The sequence below is a fragment of the Chrysemys picta genome, chromosome 9, assembly GCF_011386835.1.
Source record: "Chrysemys picta bellii isolate R12L10 chromosome 9, ASM1138683v2, whole genome shotgun sequence".
Taxonomy (NCBI): Eukaryota; Metazoa; Chordata; order Testudines; family Emydidae; genus Chrysemys; species Chrysemys picta.
The window spans coordinates 30,558,889-30,581,203 of NC_088799.1; the positions used below are offsets into that span (position 1 = coordinate 30,558,889).

General features: G+C 41.2%; 1 long non-coding RNA gene across 9 annotated transcripts in view; it reads right to left on the reverse strand.

Moving 5' to 3' along the window:
* LOC101948981 (uncharacterized) overlaps positions 1-19,405 on the reverse strand; it is a 79,667-nt gene extending 60,262 nt beyond the window's left edge. For 3 of the 9 annotated variants that reach the window (XR_010590632.1, XR_010590634.1, XR_010590633.1), the window contains exons 1-2: positions 19,024-19,405; positions 8,168-8,262 (exon numbers count right to left, since the gene is read on the reverse strand). This is a non-coding gene — a long non-coding RNA (uncharacterized LOC101948981). Of the gene's footprint in view, positions 1-8,149; positions 8,263-19,023 lie in introns of all 9 variants that reach the window. The other 6 variants (XR_010590631.1, XR_256516.4, XR_006175242.2 and 3 more) reach the window with 5 other exon arrangements.
* Positions 19,406-22,315: the final 2,910 nt, after the last annotated feature.

The following is a 22,315-nucleotide window of genomic DNA, read 5'->3' on the forward strand; positions in this document are numbered from 1 at the left end:
GTGAACCACTGTCCGCTGGTGCACTATGTGGTATTTCAGGCTCTGGCTGAGCCTCTTGGGTAGGGTTATCTGCTGCTTCTGCCAGTTCAGGCTCGCTGGTGCCCTCTGGCATTGGAGTTGTAGACGGGTTTGCAAGCTCTGGACTCAGTGCTGGCAATGGTTCTGGTGCTGGTTGCGTTGCCAGTTTCGGTTCTGGGACTGGCTTTGGATGGGTCTCTGGGATCGGATCCACTACGGCTGTTGCAGTCATTGGCAGGGGATCTGGTTCCACCACCTTTGTTTGGGTCTCTGGTAACACAGACGGGGCCCTGGTGGACGGCTCAGGAACAGGGATGGGAGTGCAAGCTTGCTTAGCCTGGCTGCGGGTGACTACTCCCACCCTCTTGGCTAGCTTCACATGGTTGGCCAAGTCTTCCCCCAGCAGCATGGGGATGGGATAATTGTCATAGGCTGCAAAAGTCCACATTCCTGACCAGCCTTTGTATTGGACATGCAACTTGGCTGTAGGCAAGGTTACAGACTGTGACACGAAGGGTTGAATTGTCACTGGAGCCTCCGGGTTGATGAGTTTGGGGTCCACTAGGGATTGGTGGATAGTTGACACTTGTGCCCCAGTGTCCCTCCAAGTGATAACCTTCTTTCCGCCCACTCTCAAGGTTTCCCTTCGCTCCAAGGGTATGAGAGAGGCATCTGGGTCTGGGGATCTTTGATGTGATTGTGGTGTAATGAACTGTAAGCGGTTGGGGTTCTTGGGGCAGTGAGCCTTTATATGTCCCAGTTCATTACATTTAAAACATCGCCCTACTAAGGTATCACCGGGGCAATGTTGGTTGGTGGAGACTGGTGTGGTGGGGTGAGAAGGTGCCTGGGGTTTCCCTTGGGATGTGGGTGGGGCCTTGGGTTGTCCCCGGTGGTAAGGTTTTGTTTCGGCTTGCCCCTTCTGATATTCGCTCCAACTGCTACTAGCTTTTTTCTTTTCTGTCACCTCCACCCATTTGGCTCCAATCTCCCCCGCCTCGGTTACAGTTTTGGGCTTCCCATCTAGGATGTACCTTTCTATTTCCTCAGGAACACCCTCTAAAAACTGCTCCATTTGCATTAGGAAGGGCAACTCTTCCGTAGATTTAACATTTGCTCCTGATACCCAGGCATCCCAATTTTTCCCAATGTGGTAGGCATGTCGAGTAAATGACACATCGGGTTTCCACCTTAGGGCTCTGAACCGCCGACAAGCATGCTCAGGTGTTAGCCCCATTCTGATTCTGGCCTTGTTTTTAAAAAGTTCATAACTGTTCATGTGTTCCTTAGGCATTTCAGCCGCCACCTCTGCTAAGGGTCCACTGAGCTGCGGCCTCAGCTCTACCATGTACTGGTCTGGAGTGATGCTGTATCCAAGGCAGGCCCTTTCAAAATTTTCTAAGAAGGCCTCAGTATCATCGCCTGCCTTGTAGGTGCGGAATTTTCTGGGATGGGAAGTGGTACCTGGAGAGGAGTTGCTAGGATGGGCTGGTGCATCTGGCCTAGCCCTTGCTACTTCCAGTTCATGCTTCCTTTCTTTTTCTCTCGCCTCCTCTTTGGCTTTTTCCAGCTCCATAGTTCTCTTGTGGGCCTCCTCTTTGGCTTTTTCCAGCTCCATAGTTCTCTTGTGGGCCTCCTCTTTGGCTTTCTCTTCTCTTTCTTTTAGCTCCATCTCTCTCTTGTGGGCCCCCTCTTTGGCTTTCTCTTCTTTTGTAGTCATTTTCCTGTTTTCTTGTGCTGAGTCACACCCCTCTGCAGTTGACTGAAACTGGGATGTACTCAGCTCTGGCTGCTGCCGAGTTAACAGAGACTTTCTAACTAGCTACTCCCAAGGATGTAAAAAGAAAAAAAAAACAATTCAGCTTGTAAATTCCTTTTACCAGTTTGCTCAATAATTGAACCCTTCTCTTAACAAAGGCCCTTGTTAAAAAAACTTAACACCTCTGCCTTCAGGCCAGGAGAGATAATATATGCATCTCCCTTCAGCTCTGCTTTCCAAGCAGCTAGAAGGAAAAAAAAATCTTACTGGCTTTTGGGTTTAAAATGAATCCCACCGCTCTGCCACCATGTCAAGGCTGTTTCCCCACTCTGAACTTTAGGGTACAAATGTGGGGGCCTGCATGAAAACTTCTAAGCTTAACTACCAGCTTAGTTCTGGTCCGCTGCCACCATTCCCAAAAACTAATTCCCTTCCCTGGGAAGCCTTGAAAAACCTTCACCAATTCCCTGGTGAATATAGATCCAAACCCCTTGGATCTTAAAACAAGGTGAAATTAACCATTCCCCTCCTTCCTCCCACCAACTCCCGGTGAATACAGTTCCAACCCCCCTGGGATCTTAAAACAAGGAGAAATTAACCATCCCTCCTTCTTCCTCCCACCAACTCCTGGTGGATCAAGATCCAAACCCATCCCCCCTCCTTCCTTTCACCAACTCCTGGTGAATACAGATCCAACCCCCTTGGATCTAAAAACAAGGAAAAATCAATCAGGTTCTTAAAAAGAAGGCTTTTAATTAAAGAAAAAAGGTAAAAATCATCTCTGTAAAATCAGTATGGAAAATAACTTTTACAGGGTAATCAAACTTAAAGAGCTCAGAGGACCTCTCTCTAGCCTCAGGTTCAAAGTATAGCAAACAAAGATAAACACTCTAGTAAAAGGTACATTTACAAGTTGAGAAAACAAAGGAAAACTAACACACCTTGCCTGCCTATTTACTTACAAGTTTGAAATAGGAGAGACTTGTTTAGAAAGATGGGGAGAACCTGGATTGATGTCTGGTCCCTCTCAGTCCGAAGAGCGAATGAACTCCCAAACAAAGAGCACAAACAAAAGCGTTTACCCCCCCCGCAAAGTTTTGAAAGTATCTTGTCCCCTTATTGGTCCTTTGGGTCAGATGCCAGCCAGGTTACCTGAGCTTCTTAACCCTTTACAGGGAAAAGGATTTTGGAGTCTCTGGCCAGGAGGGATTTTATAGTACTGTACACAGGACAGCTGTTACCCTTCCCTTTATAGTTATGACAGTCAGGCACACACTGGAAGCTGTCTTCCCCACACACACAGACTATCTCAGTTTGGCATCACGAGGTCTTCCCTTGTTTTCTCAGAGCCACCCAAGTTATTCATGGCCTAGTGCAGGGGTCGGCAACGTTTGGCACGCAGCTCGCCAGGGTAAGCACCTTAGTGGGCCGGGCCAGTTTATTTACCTGCTGACGCGGCGGGTTTGGCCGATCGCGGCCCCCACTGGCCGCGGTTCGCTTTCCTGGGCCAATGGGGGTGGTGGGAAGTGGCGCGGGCGAGGGATGTGCTGGCCATAGCTTCACACCGCCCCCATTGGCCCGGGACGGCGAACCGCGGCCAGCGGGGGCCGCGATCGGCCGAACCTGCCGCGTCAGCAGGTAAATAAACTGGCCTGGCCCACTAGGGTGCTTACCCTGGCGAGCCGCGTGGCCGACCCCTGGCCTAGTGTGTTTCTAAACTTGTGCTTTTGGTCAATAATTTACTCAGGAGTTAGCTGCATTGCAACTCCCAGATGCTAATTCATTTACAAGGACTCCTAAATCCTTGGAGAAATTTTACTCCTGGGTAAATCTGTGAATCTTGGGAAGTTGAGAGAAAGTACCTAGGAGGCAACTTTCCCATTTTTCATTGGATGGGAATGGGAAGTTTTTATTCTTAAAAGGCAGAAGAGGTGGAGAGTGAAAGTGGGAGACTCCACTTACCCAGGACAGAAAAAAACAAAATACAGAATTCAGGTTGAATACAGACTGGTTCCAATTTTATTTTCTTATATTTTAACAATCTGTTTCAAATAGCTATTTTGGGAAACCACTAAAAAAGCATACAAATATTTTGACAGGTCTGCTGACAACTTTTTTGTTTTTGTTTCATGAAAACAAGTTTGACTGAAAAAAGCAATAGCCTCCATCAGGTTACAAAGAACATGTATCAGTTTGTTTCTAGTTATTTAATCATAAAAAGTGGCTGAGGCCATATTAAATGTTCAAACAAGTCAAAATATTTTCTATTGCAGCAGAATGGCCATCACTAGAAATATTGTGAGCACAATATAATGGCAAATATGGAAATCAGAGAAGTGCCACTTCTCTATTTCTTCCTCTGGGGAAGTTGGCTAATTCTAGTAGAAGTCGCTAACAGGCAGTCACTGGATCTATGGATTTTCAGTAACACTAGACACAACATTATGAATAAAAGTCTATGATTTAGAGTTGCACAATAAATAAATTGCTTAAATTTAAATACTGGTTGCCAGGTAGACAGACAGATTCTGGGTGCTGTGGTTTCTGAACATCTCATCAGTGAATCTACTATGGTTTCTCTCTTTTCATATTCAGTGTTTTATTTTAAAGGGGACATTTGGATTCCTTACGGAAGAGATGTGATTTATTTGTATGAGTTGTTAACATTTTTTAGTATCTACTAAAATTATAGTGGAGAAAATGTGCCTCCACTGTGTTTGAACCGCTGTACCCAAACCAAACTTAACCACCTAAAACAAACTCTGAATGGGACTCAAAAATTGGTTGGTTCATTCATCCCAAAAAACACTGTTCACTAGGGTGTGCGCAAAACTAAATAGAACATAGCTAATTAGGTTCATCTGAAGTATGCACCTCCTAAGCACGTCTTCCTGTGCTCTGTTTACAGATGTAATGTTGTCATCCTAAGGGAAAAAACATAGCTGTTTTCATACTCCTGCTATTCAGTCTTAATGTAATGGCTCTGCCCTTGGACTTGTTCATTAGCATATTTTATATTCCTCATATAAGAGGTTTGATTCACTTAGCTTATCCAAGGCTCTGGTTATTTGTCAGAATTAAGTACAATTTACTGTTCCCCTCCCTTGTTGTATGTAAAAGGATTTTATTCCATTAACAGTTTCACTTTTAAAAAGTGATTATGCTACTTGGTTTCCAATTAAGTTTTGTCTAAGTTGCAGTTTTCTATAACCTTAACGAATTCTGAGTATGCCATCATCCCTTACCACTCTGAAGTAGGACACTCCATTTCAAATGATCACAGTTGTTGCCTCCATCTATATTGAATATGTAAGTGGCAGCATATAATTTATCTTGGTGTCAGAATACGTTATTTCTAAATCTTCAATTACATGATCATTTAGAGCCTCTGTTTCTGAGCTGAAGTTAGAACTATTTTTAATTTTACTTTCAGAGGAAAAGAAGAGGTAGATCCAAGATTTTGAAGGGGTGGGCGGGAAGGGACTATAGGCAAGATGCCCAAACCTTTATAAAGAAACTAGAACTTTGTAAAACATTCATGGTTACAACTTTCCCAAGCAACTCAAAATTTAAACTCATGTTGGTCAAAAGACTTGATAAGATTCAAAGACTTCAGTGGACTTTAAAAATAAAAATGGCATAAAAATACCAGAATCCAGCACTGTATTTCTCAGAGAATTGATGGAACTACATCAACACTTGAGGTCACGCTGTACATCAGCTCATTTTCGTAAACCATCCTACATTGCACCTAGTGACAAATAAAGGGACTCTGTCCTCATATATTTAAGGGTGTGATCCTGCTCCTGTTCAAGCCAATGATCAATCTTCCTCTGAATTCAATGATGGTAGAATTACATTTTTGGAGATGGGCCTGATTGAATTAAATAAACTCTTTGGGGAAGAGACCAGCTCATTGTTCTGTGTTTGTACAGTTAGCACAGTCGTATCTTGGTCCATCACTGGGGCTCCTACATGCTAGGGTAATACAAATAATACATAATCATAATTCAATTCTCATTGAATTCAATGGAACATTTGATGGCACTGCTCCATTTCCAAATTCGTTTGACTGCTTTGTACATAATAATACAGGCATCTTAAAAAATATATTACAACAAATGTGAAGTGTTCATAGCTGACACTGATATATCCAAATATTTCTAAAGCGATTTCCAGCATTTCATGTTAAACTAAATAAACTGTAAATCAGCAATGAGGGGCAAAGAAAAACAAGTAAAACTGCAAAACTTGTTCTTTTGCTTGACAGTCTAATTTGTTTCACTATGGATGCAATGTTTTCTCATAAAAATCACATAACTGAAAAACTGTATTTGTGTAGCATTTAGCCTGCTGATCAATATTAAATTACTTTGAATAAAGTCTGTGATACAGCACAATATAAGCATTGCATTACATTTTAAGTGGATCAATATTTTACCTGAAAGTCAATATGGAATCAGTCTTTTAAAAATATAGCCCTTCTTGATGTATTATCTAATTGCTACTTCACCATTTAGCTTGGATTCCATAAAGAATTATGGCTTCAACTTCTGATATGTACTGCTGACTGCAGCAATACATACTATGGGCTAATTCCAAATCCCTGTTCTCATGAAATAAAAAAGAGTCCCATTGTCCACAATAGGATTTCTTGGGTGAATAGAATGAGCAGAATTTAGCCCTATCTGTGTATTTACAAGTGCAGTAGTTTTGAAAATAAAGTTAATCACAGTAAAAAACCTGATTCTGTAAAAAGGTCCATAACTAATTTAAATAGAACTCCTCTACCCCTGTTTGTAGTATCTTAATTTATCAATAAGATTATTACCAACAAACTTTTATATCAGTAGTAGAAAAGAATATGATGTTAACACCTTGCTTACATAAGAACATACCGGGTCAGACCAAAGGTCCATCTAGCCCAGTATCCTGTCTACCGACAGTGGCCAATGCCAGGTGCCCCAGAGGGAGTGAACCTAACAGGTAATGATCAAGTGATCTCTCTCCTGCCATCCATCTCCATCCTCTGACAAACAGGCTAGGGACACCCATCCTGGCTAATAGCCATTAATTGACTTAACCACCATGAATTTATCCAGTTCTCTTTTAAACGCTTAGCCTTGACAACCTCCTCGGGTAAGGAGTTCCACAAGTTGACTGTGCGCTGCATGAAGAAGAACTTCCTTTTATTTGTTTTAAACCTGCTGCCTATTAATTTCATTTGGTGACCCCTAGTTCTTGTATTATGGGAATAAGTAAATAACTTTTCCTTATCCACTTTCTCCACATCACTCATGATTTTATATACCTCTATCATATCCCCCCCTTAGTCTCCTCTTTTCCAAGCTGAAGAGTCCTAGCCTCTTTAATCTCTCCTCATATGGGACCCGTTCCAAACTCCTAATCATTTTAGTTGCCCTTTTCTGAAGCTTTTCTAGTGCCAGTATATCTTTTTTGAGATGAGGAGACCACATCTGTACGCAGTATTCAAGATATGGGCGTACCATCGATTTATATAAGGGCAATAATATATTCTCAGTCTTATTCTCTATCCCCCTTTTAATGATTCCTAACATCCTGTTTGCTTTTTTGACCGCCTCTGCACACTGCGTGGACATCTTCAGAGAACTATCCATGATGACTCCAAGATCTTTTTCCTGATTTGTTGTAGCTAAATTAGCCCCCATTATATTGTATGTATAGTTGGGGTTATTTTTTCCAATGTGCATTACTTTACATTTATCCACATTAAATTTCATTTGCCATTTTGTTGCCCAATCACTTAGTTTTGTGAGACAAAACAAAATGAGACTTCTGATAAACCTCAACAGGATATCCAAAGGCCTGTCTAAACCAAGATTTCACACTACATGGTAAATAAGATTCAGTTAAGTACCTAGTTTTCTTTGTTGATTATTACTCAATAATTTCTAATCCATTTTTACTGAAGATGATCCCAACTCATTGAGAGCTGAATATGAACTTCCCAAAACTTTGGGTAAATTCACATCTGGAATTCTGATTTAGTGTAATCTCTAGTGTTATAGTTCAGAATTATGGGGTTCAATTCTGCAAAGCTCTGAGCGCTCTGGCTCTGATCCAGCAAAGCAATTATGCAAGATGCTTAACTTTAAGAAGGTGAACAGTTCCATTATAGACCCATGCTTAAAGCTAAGCATTTTCTTAAGTACTTTGCTAGATTGCGGTCAGTAGGATCAGTACCTTGCAGAATCGAGCCAGTGGTACAATTAAATATAAGCATTTAAATATCCCAACTCTGGATGAGTTATATTACTGGGCAAAGCATTAGAAAGCTTGTATAGACAAGGTAAACATTACTGAAATATGGTGATGTTTCCAGTCACTTACCATTTACCAGTGCCTTACCATTTAGGGGGCCAATATTGCCGCTTTTACACACCTTTACACACAGAGTAAGGTACTAATCAAAGTGAGTGATTGATAGTGACACAATTTTCCTCCTAAAATTGAAAAAAAATTAGTTATCTGATTATTCAAGCAACAAAATATTCCAATGGATAAAGTGACTTGAAGTAGAAACTTATTAATTACTAGTAATCACTCCTCATACTGTGTAGCTCACAACTAGAAATGATAATTGCGTTCACAATTATTGCTAACAAATCTGCCCTTCCCTTTTTGTTCCTTTTGTTTGCCAGGAGCTGGGAATGGGCGACAGGGTGTAGTACTATGATTTTATGTTTTATGTATTGTGTATCATTTAGAATGAAGAATAAAGAAAAATAATGTAGCATGTATTAAATATATTGATGTATGATATGATTTGACCATATTCTGCCAGCCACCCTTTCTGAAAGCAGAAAGGAATGGCCTAGTGTGCCATTGGTAAAGATGCATTAGCCAGAATCTTGTGTCTGAAGCTGATTTAAAAGCAGTAATAGATCTTTAGGGTCACCGCTTTGTTGTAAGTTTAAAATTAGCATTTTGAAATAAGTAAAAGAATGCAATGATTGTTTTTTTCCTGCATTGCAATTTGATGTTCCTGTTCAAATGTTCTGTGTAAATCAATCCTGTTTTATGTGTGAATGAGGAATGTGTGTGTTAGAAGAAAAGTGTGAAGGCCATCACCGGACCAGATAGGAACCAAGGACAGACGTAAAGGCGCCAGGAGATTGCAACACATCCCTATTAAGATGTCAAAGGAGGCAGATTGATGACTCTAAAAATGAGGCAGGCACCTATCAATCGGAACAAAATAGCTGTGATCAAAACCCTGAGAGACTAATAAAGAAAATAAAGAATAAAAAGAACAATTTAAGAAAACAAGCACTCATCAAACGGCGATTGATTACAGCATGACGGTGCAAAACTCATTGGTCCCAATGAAGGAAGAGCACTATATAAACAGGGTGCTTTGCCATGAAATTTTGGGTTCTTCCTGCCAAGACTTCCCCAGAGCATCATATCGCGACCGACAGAACCTAGCTCCTCCCTACCTGCAATAAACCTAGCTGACCACTAGGTTGCTCCAGACTCTGGACTGGTAACTATGACATCGACTGGCGGGACAGTGTGTGTGTGTGTGTGTGTGTCTGACTGAATGCATATGCTAATTGTTTTATCTCCAATAAACATGGCGTTTTGCTTTTTCCCTTCTTATAAGCATAACAAGGGGATGGATCACTTGATGATTATCTGTTCTGTTCATTCCCTCTGGGGCACCTGGCATTGGCCACTGTTGGAAGACAGGATAGTGGGCTAAATGGGCCTTTGGTCTGACCCAGTATGGCCATTCTTATGTATCCTTGTACTCAGACTTTGGGAAGCTTTTTAAATTAGATGTATTTCAGGTCTTTCACTGATTGCTAGCACCTTCATTTGGAAAGCACTACACCTGCAATATCCCCTTCTCTTAGCAATGTCACATCCATTTCTCTGAGTAACTTTGCTTTGAACCAGTTATTACTTATATCACAAATAATCCCATCTCTAATTAGTCCATCTATTAATTATTCAGTGTCATAGCACTTGGTTTTATTAGGCAATTCTGTATAACAGTCATTGGTCTCGCCTGACAGCTGTAAAGAACATGTGACTTTCCCAAGCAACAGTATTGCATATATCAAAGTATTCTTTAAAGATTTTAATGGCTTTTCCTAGCAGCTTTACAATCTTCTTCATGGTCCCACTGGAATATATCGTAGAACTGCAATGCCTCTGAGCCTATTTGCATGTAGTATTGTGGAGAGAACTCTCTCAAATTTCTCTTCAATATAATTTCTTTTCAGGAAAATTCAGAAGCACTGCAATCAGCGTCTCCTGTTTTCTATCATGTTCCCTCCCAGACTGTGGGCTTCACATTTTTGCCAAAAAGTTAGCTCTCTTCATGTGATAAAGGGTGCTGGTTAGAAACTGATCTTGATTTTCTGCCCCAAGTCAAAGTTATAGTTTTGTCACATGACAGGCCAAGGTCAATAGCCACTGAATTCACTGAATTCAGTGAATTCAGTGGCTACTGTTACAAATATAATGTATTATCTGATCTATATTATGACAAACTCCACTTTCAACTGCTATAGTTACAAAATGAGGCAAGTCCCCAAGCCAAATCTTTTTCATTCCCTTTCTGTTTATCTCACCTCCTAACCATATTTCTCTGCCACTTTTACTGCTCTGCACTTTCTCAATATGAGGATTTAATAAAGGCCCCAGGGGGAGCTGGGCACTACTGATATTTGTTATCTGTATATTTCATTCCACAGGAAAAAAAAAATGAAATCAAATCTAGGGTTTTAGGTGGCAGTGTCATATTGGAGTCCTGTTTTTATGATTAAGGTTCCCTTCTTTCTCAAGCAACTTGGACTTTGTTATACACAGTTCAAGTTTTAAATTAGAAGATGTTGTATAACTGAAAAGCTATATGGCACACTAAATTACAGGACCTGCAACTTAAAGAATCAGCCACAGAAATTAGGGATGGAAAAGATGTATTAAACTGTCTAGTTCAATCTCTGCCAATTTAGGATTATTCCCTGCAACATATTTTACTGCACTTTCTCCCGAATTGTTTTCATGTGCAATTCCTCTCTGAAAAGTGACTCTGTACAACTGGCATTGTGCAGTTCCATGCTGATTGAATCAGCGGTTTCTCTGCCACTTGCACCAAGTTTAGAAAGTAAAAGGACTTTTTTCCTAAATGCCAGCCTTGTATATTCAGCATATCACACACCCTACCACCATAAATAAAGGTTCTCTGTATCACATTAGGCCTTCAGTTGCATCCATGCAAGTTCATATTATGCCTTGGTGCAACTATATTGCCTTAGTTGTGTTGTGGTGCAAAGAAGAGCAAGGAGCACAGAGAGGCCCTCGTAGTAACCAAGGTAAATGCTTTATTAGAGTTAGCATATTGTAGATAGTCAGTACTATTTCAGTGAGACTTACAATATTAACTCTGTACCTTCCCTCTACAACAGCTCCTTTAAGTGAAGGAATGGGTCAGCTACCTGAATCTCACAGCCTGCTGAGATTATATTCTGACTTCCTATTAGTCTACTGCCCTTCCCCCTCTGACTTCTCTTTGATTCTAGGCTTGACCCTTTCCTTTTTTATTTTAGTCATGGCTCTCTTTCCCTCTCTTTTCTTTCCATCGTCTCAAGCTCAAAGTTCCTCTGTGGGTCCAGGTCACAGATCTGACCTTTTCATCCATAGTGAGCAGATAAGCCACTCTCTTTCGTACTGTCAATGTCATCTCTACAGCACTCATTCCAGTCACTATTTATCTAGGTACTCATATGGCCCTCAACACCATAATATCTGAGTGCCTCAGATTTAAGCCCACACGAGGGCTGAGTCTGTGGAAAAGAAGCTCATTCTTCTTCAGGATGAGGAATCTGCAAGATTTCCAGTGAGCTCAACATTTTAAGCCAATTGTGGGAACAAACACTTTGCTGGGAGCCTCCAATTTTTGCCCACCTAACAAGCTCAATTTGTTTTCATTTCCATAAGTTCCATGCATTTTGAGAATTACCAATCTTCTTATCTTTGCTGCTGAATCCAGGATGGAGTTATGATTATAATTGTCAGCAAGCTACTCTTCAGTTGGATGTGGTCGCAAAGAGATAGTATTTCATTCTGTCATAACCGTACGTCAGCAGCTCTGTAACATCTCTGTTGTGTACACCTCCTCTTCCTCTGGTGTTTTTCATTGCATATGACCTCTGCCTTCCTTGAGAAGCTTCATAATGTCATACAATGTCCCTTTTAATAATAATCATGGCATAAAGTTACTTGGAATGTTTTCCAAGTAGACAGAGGTGAGCTATCACATCTTTCATATGCACTGCAACCTCCTGTTCTCATTTACCTGCCCTCAACATCTTCTGTTGGGGATGAACTATTTGATAAACAGTTTCATAAATCTTTCATACACATTCTTCTGTTCTGATATCAGCACAATGTCATCTACCTCATCTTCTGTGGCATATAAGAAGAAATGTACCTGAGAGTCATCACTTTTATTGCTAGTCATCCTGCAACATGAAGCTGCTTTAAATGAAGAAGTTCCATTTGGCTGAAATAGCCCTTTGTGGACTTTACATAGTCCCTCTATAAGCAGAGGAACAGAAGATTTGGGCAGCTGCGGTATCTTTGACACCACCGCATTCTGTGTGTAATGCTGTGCAGGGAGTCCCCAGGGTTGTGCAGGGGGTTGGACTAGATGATCTCCTGAAGTCCCTTCCAACCCTGATATTCTATGACGAGAAGCAGGGCTATTTTGATGTTGCACTATCTGTGATTTATGATTCTGTTACAATAGCTTTTTTTTTTTTCATTGTGCCACCAAAAAATGGCTGGAAACTGCCCATAATAGCTGTTTTCCCTAGGCTACATTGAGTGAATGTTCAAGTCCCTGAGGACAAAGTGCACTGATGTAAATTTACTATGAAAGAGACACAGTGCTGCTGATTGTTGCAGAACTACCACTGAGTAGTAAATGCTTCACTGCTCTGTTACCCTGGGGGCTGAGCATTAACTACACTATTGAGCTGCAAATGCTTATCATCCTTTATAATTCAGACTATATAAATCATTGAAAAGAGACAATGTCCCCTTGGGGAGCTCACAGGATTTATAAAAATGTAAAAATCACAACTATATTTAGCTGGCAGAGCTCCATTTAAAAGATGGGATGCATAGCTGTCAACAGATATTCATAAAAAATACCTCATTTTTATTTTAATCTATTGAAATGCTAGTGCAGCTCAACCCTTTTTCCAGAAGAAAACACTTTCACTTTTAGCAGTATATTATCATGAACCAGAGTTAATAAATAATCAGTGTTAATGCTCTGTCTTCTACCTATCTCTTTCTTCCAGCTATTCTGAACACATGTATGGCTGCCCTTTCTTATATTCATCTTTACACACAGACACACAATGGTTTGAGAGTACACATATCTGTGACGGGTTGGATCACAGAAACCCCCTTGGGAGCTGCCACCAGATGTGCAAAGACTACCCCTGCGTCTGTTTTCCCTGCCAGCTCAGGACTCCAGCACCCTGTCTTGCTGAGCCAGACACTCCTGTCTGGCTCCAGGCACAGACCCAGGGTCTGAATCACTTGTCCCAAAGCTGCAAGTCTACCTGAAAACAGCTCGCAGTAGTGCGCTTGTCTTTAGCACTCAGATGCCCAACTCCCAATGGGGTCTAAACCCAAATAAATCCGTTTTGCCCTGTATAAAGCTTATGCAGGGCAAACTCATAAATTGTTCGCCCTCTATAACACTGATAGAGAGATATGCACAGTTGTTTGCTCCCCCAGGTATTAACACATACTCTGAGTAAATTACTAAATAAAAAGTGATTTTATTAAATACAGACAGTAGGATTTAAGTGGTTCAAAGTAGTAACAGACAGAACAAAGTAAGTCACCAAGCAAAATAAAATAAAATGCGCAAATCTATGTCTAATCAAACTAAATACAGATAATTTCCTCACCCTCAGAGATGTTTCAGTAAGTTTTTCTCAGACTGGACACCTTCCAGGCCTGGGCACAATTCTTTCCCCTGGTACAGCTCTTGTTGCAGCTCAGGTGGTAGCTAGGGGATTCTTCATGATGGCTTCTCTCCTTCTCTGTTCTCTTCCACCCCTTTATATATCTTTTGCATAAGGCGGGAACTCTTTGTCTCTCTGGGTTTCCACCCCCCCTCACTGGAAAAGCACCAGGTTAAAGATGGATTCCAGTTCAGGTGACATGATCACATGTCACTGCAAGACTTCATTACTCACTTGCCAGCACACACATATACAGGAAGACTCACAGGTAAATACAGCCATCTGCAGACAATGGGAGTCATCAAGATTCCAAACCATCATTAATGGTCCACACTTTACACAATTACAATAGGCCCTCAGAGTTACATTTTATATTTCTAGTTCTAGATACAAGAGTGGTACATTTATACAAATCAGATGATCACACTCAGTAGATTATAAGCTTTGTAATGATACCTTACAAGAGACCTTTTGCATGAGGCATATCCCAGTTACTTACATTCACTTATTACCGTATTTTCTCTAAAACCATCTCAGTTACATTATATTGACTTATTATCTTATCAAGTTTTTATAAAACCATATAGACTGCACAACGTCACACCCTCCTCCTGAACTTACTGCCAGAGACTTGGACACTGACCATGGCGGAGGCAGTATACCTAAAATTCGTTTTTGGGCTCCCCTATGGGGCAGACACTCCTGTGTCCCCCAAAAGGGAAAGAGACCCTGACCCAGCTGTAGGCTCACAGCTTCCAGCTATGAGGGACCTTTCGCTGGCCAGCAAAATCCCCCCCCTTTCACTCAGGTTGGGTTTGCTTCCAGCTAGAGTCCTTGGGGTTTGTTCCCACCGCAGCAGTCACCAGGACCCCAACTTCCAGCTCCAGGATACATGTCTCTGTGCACCTCTTCCACTCCATTACAGCCAGGTCATGCTTCTGGGTCTTAATTGCTTTGTCTCTTAAGTCCAGGCTGGTGGGCAGCCTTTTCTTTTTCCAGGTCAGGCTTTCCCCAGGCAAATTGTACATCAATTTCCATTTGTCTTCCCTTGAGACCATCACTTGATGAGCTGGGATACCACAGAGAACACCCTCCTGCCAGAACAGGCACCCCTCCACTCCTGTCTTGCTAAATTAGACACCCCAGTCAGCTTCAGCACAGACAGAGGTTGGGCCACACCCATCTGCAGTTCACTGAAACTGAGATGCACTCAGCTCAGGGGCTTCTTAGTTAACAGAGACATTCCCAGCGCCCATTGTTCAGTCTTTCTGGGCAATTTGCAACTTGTGTAGTTTTAACTTCTTTTGATCTTCATTCTTACTTATTTTGCTTCCTTTTCTGTCCCTACTTCCCTTTCCCGAAATAAGCAAACAGAAAATAACAAACCAGTAACCACTTTGTCTGTTCTCCAGCCACCACACTTAAAACTCACTTTAAAATCACTACCAGTATCTCAAAGCAATCAGCTGTGCACAGATCCTGCTCGACTACGCCACTGTGACGGGTTGGATCACAGAAACCCCCTTGGGAGCTGCCACCCGATGTGCAAAGACTACCCCTGCGTCTGTTTTCCCTGCCAGCTCAGGACTCCAGCACCCTGTCTTGCTGAGCCAGACACTCCTGTCTGGCTCCAGACACAGACCCAGGGTCTGAATCACTTGTCCCAAAGCTGCAAGTTTACCTGAAAACAGCTCGCAGTAGTGCGCTTGTCTTTAGCACTCAGATGCCCAACTCCCAATGGGGTCTAAACCCAAATAAATCCGTTTTGCCTTGCATAAGCTTTATGCAGGGCAAACTCATAATTTGTTCGCCCTCTATAACACTGATAGAGAGATATGCACAGTTGTTTGCTCCCCCAGGTATTAATACATACTCTGGGTGAATTACTAAATAGAAAGTGATTTTATTAAATACAGACAGTAGGATTTAAGTGGTTCAAAGTAGTAACAGACAGAACAAAGTAAGTCACCAAGCAAAATAAAATAAAATGCGCAAATCTATGTCTAATCAAACTAAATACAGATAATTTCCTCACCCTCAGAGATGTTTCAGTAAGTTTTTCTCAGACTGGACACCTTCCAGGCCTGGGCACAATTCTTTCCCCTGGTACAGCTCTTGTTGCAGCTCAGGTGGTAGCTAGGGGATTCTTCATGATGGCTTCTCTCCTTCTCTGTTCTCTTCCACCCCTTTATATATCTTTTGCATAAGGCGGGAACTCTTTGTCTCTCTGGGTTTCCACCCCCCCTCACTGGAAAAGCACCAGGTTAAAGATGGATTCCAGTTCAGGTGACATGATCACATGTCACTGCAAGACTTCATTACTCACTTGCCAGCACACACATATACAGGAAGACTCACAGGTAAATACAGCCATCTGCAGACAATGGGAGTCATCAAGATTCCAAACCATCATTAATGGTCCACACTTTACACAATTACAATAGGCCCTCAGAGTTACATTTTATATTTCTAGTTCTAGATACAAGAGTGGTACATTTATACAAATCAGATGATCACACTCAGTAGATTATAAGCTTTGTAATGATACCTTACAAGAGACCTTTTGCATGAGGCATATCCCAGTTACTTACATTCACTTATTACCGTATTTTCTCTAAAACCATCTCAGTTACATTATATTGACTTATTATCTTATCAAGTTTTTATAAAACCATATAGACTGCACAACGTCACAATATCAACCTTGCTAATTACAAAATAATGATTACTAATAAAAGGTTTAAAATATTACAGTCGTAAAACATATTCCTATCCATTTGCAAAAGCAAGAGAGTATATAGTTCTGCTTCAGCTGAGAAAATAGCACTCTTCTAACAAAGTGTTTGTAGAATGATCATAGCAGTAAGAGAAAAAAAGGCAAATTAGATTACTCTGTCCCCATGTAAGGGCAACGATATGTATCTTAATAGAGAGCTTAGGCCTTCATCCCACCAACACCTATACACATTCATACCTATAGACAGATGAGTAGCTTCATGAAAGCCAATGGGATTACTTGCATAGAAACATAGAACCATGGAATTATAGAAATGTAGGGCTGAAAGGGACCTCGAGAGACTATAAATTCCAGCCTCCTGGAGGCTGGACCAAATAAACTAGACTATCCCTGTGAGGTGTTTGTCCAACCTGTTCTTAAAACCCTCCAGTTATGGACAACAACCTCCTTGGAAGCCAGAACTTTAAATGCCCTTTAGACATCAACTTACTATTTAATATGGGAGCAAATAAGGCCGATACAGTTTTGGGCTACACACAGAGAAGCATCTCCACAGAGAAGGGAGACAAGAATCTCTCCCTTTCTCTCATGACCTGAACTAGACTATGAGTTGCTGAGAAATGAAAACCAGAAGATTAAATATTGACAAATTGAAGGGAGTTTAGAGAAGAGCATCAAAAATTATTAGGCAGCCTGAAGCAATAGATTTCCAAGGAAACATTGAAAGGGCTAAATATATACATCTAGATATATCTTGGCAAAAAATGACTAAGAAGGAACATGGTAAGAGTCTACATTTATCTGCATGGTGTCAACACAAAGAATAGAAGAAATATATTAGGGTATTATAATTGGACAATGTGTAATTGGGGGTAATGGGATAATATGAATGTGATAGAGTACGGGTTTAAAATGCTTACTAAAACACTGCTTAACAAAAAAGGCTCGGAATTCTACACTAGCTTCAGTTTCTGGATGGATTTAAGACACAGTTCTATGGCACTACTCATGTGTAAAGTTATGCTTGTGCATAAGGGGCCATATTCCATACTCTTGTAAGATGATGATGTTCAGTTGAAGTGCTCTCTTTCCTAATTTTAATGGGAATTGAGCATCCAAATCCCTCAGGTGGCTCTGACAGTCTCAGCTTGTGTATAGTTCCATTGATTTCAAAGGGACTACTCATAGGGCTAATCTTCAGGTGGCATAAGTTGTATCAGCTTCATTTATATCAAAGGAGCTATGACAATTTACAACAGGCAAGGATCTGCTCCTTTATAAGGCTGTAAAGTTAAGCATGTATATTAGTTTTTGCATGATCAGGGTCTTAGTGTGAACATTCCTTTCCCCTTCTACTTCTGCCACACAACCATCAACATCTTAAGAATTAAATTGAACTACACAGAGGCATTGAAATGTCCAAAATTTTGGCTTAAGTGTATATTTTTGCCTCTAAACACTTCTGTATTCCGAGTGCCAAAATTAAATATTTGTAACTGCAGAAAATTGTGCCTTGGTGAAATTAATCTAAATTGTGTTGTATTCATGGCTCAATGTTTTGTTCCAGGCTCATTACCTCCAAACTAAAAACCCCCTATAAAATCTCATTATTTTGTTGCCGGCTTTTACATTTAATTATTACCACATGGAGGTAGGTAATCATTATGCTGATTATCCAAGAATGAGGTGTAAATAGCTTGTGTGGGGGTTATAATCAGATAATAACAGTGAACACTGCTTCTGTGTAAAATAAAGTGACATGATTTATAGTTATAACAAACAAACCTGCACCCATAATGAAATCCTTGTGCTTGATATTGTGCTTCGGACTACTGTCTGCTCAAATAGCTTCTTAATTCATTTATTCATTATCTCCCATATATGGATGTTGCCTAAACTATGGGCTCTTGGGAGCCATAATTGTATTTCATATGAAATGAGTGGAGACATTTTACTCAAACTTGCAATGGTCTGATTACCTCTAAACTTGGATACCATATATACAATTAAACATGTTCAGGCAAATCCCTCTCACCAATACCCCATGATTAGCCCTGGAAGGATGTGTGTGTGTGTGTGTGTGTGTTTGGTGGGGGATTAGATTACAAATTTGACAGAGCAGAAGAGTAGAAAGGAATGACATGAAGAGTGACAGAAAGAGAGAGGGGCTTATACTGCTTAAACTTCAAGCGCATATTACTGCTATGCAAAAAACAACAACACACACAGGGCTTGATTGTGGCTCTAGCTGTTACCCGGGGTTCTTTCAACCCAAAGCTCTTGGTAACTTTACTCTGTGTGAGGAGGTGTCAGGAAATAAATCAGAGGAGATACGGCCGTCTGACCGATAGATGGCTGGCACAAACAGGACAACACAAGACAACACTTAAAGCTAAATGTTACTAGTCTCAAGCACTTACACACGTCTGCAACAAGATTAGTAAAACACCCCAACCCTTGATAATTACCAAAGCTGAGTGTGGTTCTCGAGTGGCACAGTGACAGCCCGTCTGCCAGTGGGGAACACAAGATGCATCCAGAGGGAGAGACTAGTCCAGAAGAGTACCCCCATCTCAAGCTTTTCCCCCTTAATTATTCATTAGTAATACAATGACATGTCCCTTAAAGAAAACTTGTCAAGCAAGCAGTTCCACTGGGCAAGCAAGAGGCTCCTTCTGATTATTGATTAACCAGGTGTGGGTCTTTCCAGAGTCTGCAGCCTTGAGACCACAATTGATATTCCTGAGGGTACATCCTGCTCTTTTAAAATGCGTGTATCAGCAACTTCAACACGATTTTTATCAGGAAGGACACGGGGTCAAGCTGCCCTTTCTGTGGCACCCAAAACCCCCTCCCCTCCTGCCTTGGTCAAGCTGAGATTGCTGAATGGCCAATTTACTGACTAGGCTGTCTTTAACAATAAGCCATAGTAGTTTCAAGCACTTTACTGGTTTGCCAAAGTCTCCCTGTACAGTTTCCCCTCCTTAAAGGCTACCTTACACACAAGGGGGCTTTTACACGATCGCTGTCACACCTTTTCTGGATGCACCTGAGTTGAGATCCAACGAAAGCTCAAGGCTCTCAGCCAAGACCGAGCAAATTATCTTCTTGTTGGCATCCCATTCTTAGCACACCAGCACAGCAATTGACAAGTGATTGCCTTAGCCTCCTTTCCCATTTAAGGGAGGGGCGACAAGTTCGATATGTTCCTTTCCCTGGGGTACGAGTGCTGGTGGCAGTAACCACTGACTCATCTGTCAGGGGACTTGCAATTGCCGGATTTTGCGCCAGGTCCAGCATGTCATTAGGCTGGTAACAAAAACCACTACTATTTGGTAGCCCAAAATTACTATGATGGGGTGTAGGGCTAAATTCAGGATGCCTGTGCCAGTGGGGGACCATCCCAATAACACTTCCCACCAGTGGTGTGACAGGTTCTGGCCAATTCTTGCAAATACCCATTTAATTTCATTGGCATTATGATGCACGGTAACCATGACTCCGCGCCCTTCCTGTTTTGCAGTATATAGCTGGTTCTGTAAATCAGGGTGTACAAGCAATGTTTGTAAAGCAGTTAAAACCATTCCAAGGGGAACAGGTGTTACAATAGAATACAAAGTATAAGATACTTTTAACTGACTATATTTAACTTCGGGTACATGAAATTCAAAGTCACATACCCTAACTGCTATAAAATGAAAGAAACATTTATAACATAACTTCATTTGTTTGCCAATACCTCTATGTTAGTAGCATCCAGCACTCCAACTTCTAATCCAGTTCCACCCAAAGCAGTTCAATACATTTATTGGGAGCCTTTTCTTTAGCCACCCCTCCTGGGTACCAGGGAAAATCCAATAACCTTCAGCAGTTCACATTGAGATAGTATTAGGGCAGCTATATCTTCACTGGGCCTTTCTTTCCTTACATCCAATGTCATACAACACCCAGCTGCATTCAGCTGGGCTTGCATGCTGGAAGTTGACTAAGAAGTAATAATTGGCAAGTCTGATTCTTTTAGTAACCAATGTTTTTACATACCCTTTTTCCCTTGGTAATTTCACTTTGTACTTTAAAACTTTTTATGTCCATTCTTTTATTCCCACCAACATACACACCTTGTGTCTCATGCATATTTTGCTTTTAAATGTGCCTTTACCACCTAAGGATGTTTCCCTGTTAATAGACTGGTGTTTCTTGACCTTCGCCCTTCTGCAACATTGGTTTTTGTAAATACAGTTAAAATGCTTGCTCATCCTTTTCTGCCTAATGCAGTATTTTCTTGTTTTGTAACACAATACACAACAATGCTAGCAACAAGACAAACAACACAAGACAAAATACAAAACATAAAACACAAAACACAATCTTTGTTGCGCCAGTAGATCCATGGTATTCTGGGTTGCTCACTTGTCAAGCAAGCAGTTCCACTGGGCAAGCAAGAGACTCCTTCTGATTATTGATTAACCAGGTGTGGGTCTTTCCAGAGTCAGCAGCCTTGAGACCCCAATATACATTCCTGAGGGTACATCCTGCTCTTTTAAAATGCATGTATCAGCAACTTCAACACATTTTTTATCAGGAAGGACACGGGGTCAAGCTGCCCTTTCTGACCAAGGCGGGGAGGGGGGGGTACCCAGAACCCCCTCCCCTCCTGCCTTGGTCAAGCTGAGATTGCTGAATGGTCAATGTACAGCTTGCTGACTAGGCTGTCTTTAACAATAAGCCATAGTGCTTTCAAGCACTTTACTGATTTGCCAAAGTCTCCCCATACATAGTAACACATGTGAGTAAACGGTGGGGGGTTAAAGTCCCTCTATACTCTCTGTGTGGCCACATTAGTCTTGCACGGATAGTGGCTCCAGGCTCAGGAGGAAGAACAGGGACAAGTGAGCAGGGAGTGTGTAGACCTAGGTGTGAATGGGGGAGCATGGTGCCCCCTGCAAATGGCTGTAGCAAAGTACTCCTTCCACCTTCCCCAGAGAGAGAGAGAAGAGCCATGGAGCACAATTCCTTCCCTAACTACTTCGGGGGCAGTGCATTTTATGCATTGCCCCCTACTCTGAGCCAAGCCTACTGGCTCTGTCTAGCCCTTAGTGAAAAAGGCTAATTTATTTTGTCAGTTTCTCAAAAGGGCAAAAACAAAACCAAGAAAAACAGAAAAAAAGTTTTGGTTTTTTTTTTGTTAAATTTGGCAAAATTCACAAAAAGAGAAAAATAAATTTCTGAACTTTCCAATGACTTAGGGAATTTTCTGTGACGGTGATGAGTAGGTCAATCTACCTGCAAAATATAGGGGTTTTTTTGTGGGGGGATGGAGTTAGATAATGAACCCACCTCTTCCTAATCAATGGCTCTTTTGCAAGTTTTCAGGTAGTGATATTTAAGTAGACAAGATCCTTGGCTCAGTATGAGACTGGTGGATTGCTTTCACGATGCTAGTCATTCATGTCACTCACTATACCAATGAATTTATCTTTCCACCTTATGTGAGAGTCCCTTTGTTTGGCACTCTCAATCTCTCTCTCTCTGAAGCATGCTAAATCACCACTACATTTCTTACAGTGCATTTCAAGATTGATTTGTTACATGGACCCAATAACAAATACAATCCTAGGTAAGAAACTTGTACAATTCAAATAAGAAAGGACATTTTGCATCAGAACACATTTCATTACATTTTCTGTCTGACCTGTTAATATCACAAGATATTACGTCGAAATAATATTAAAATACTGGCTGAAAATAACCAAAGACAAT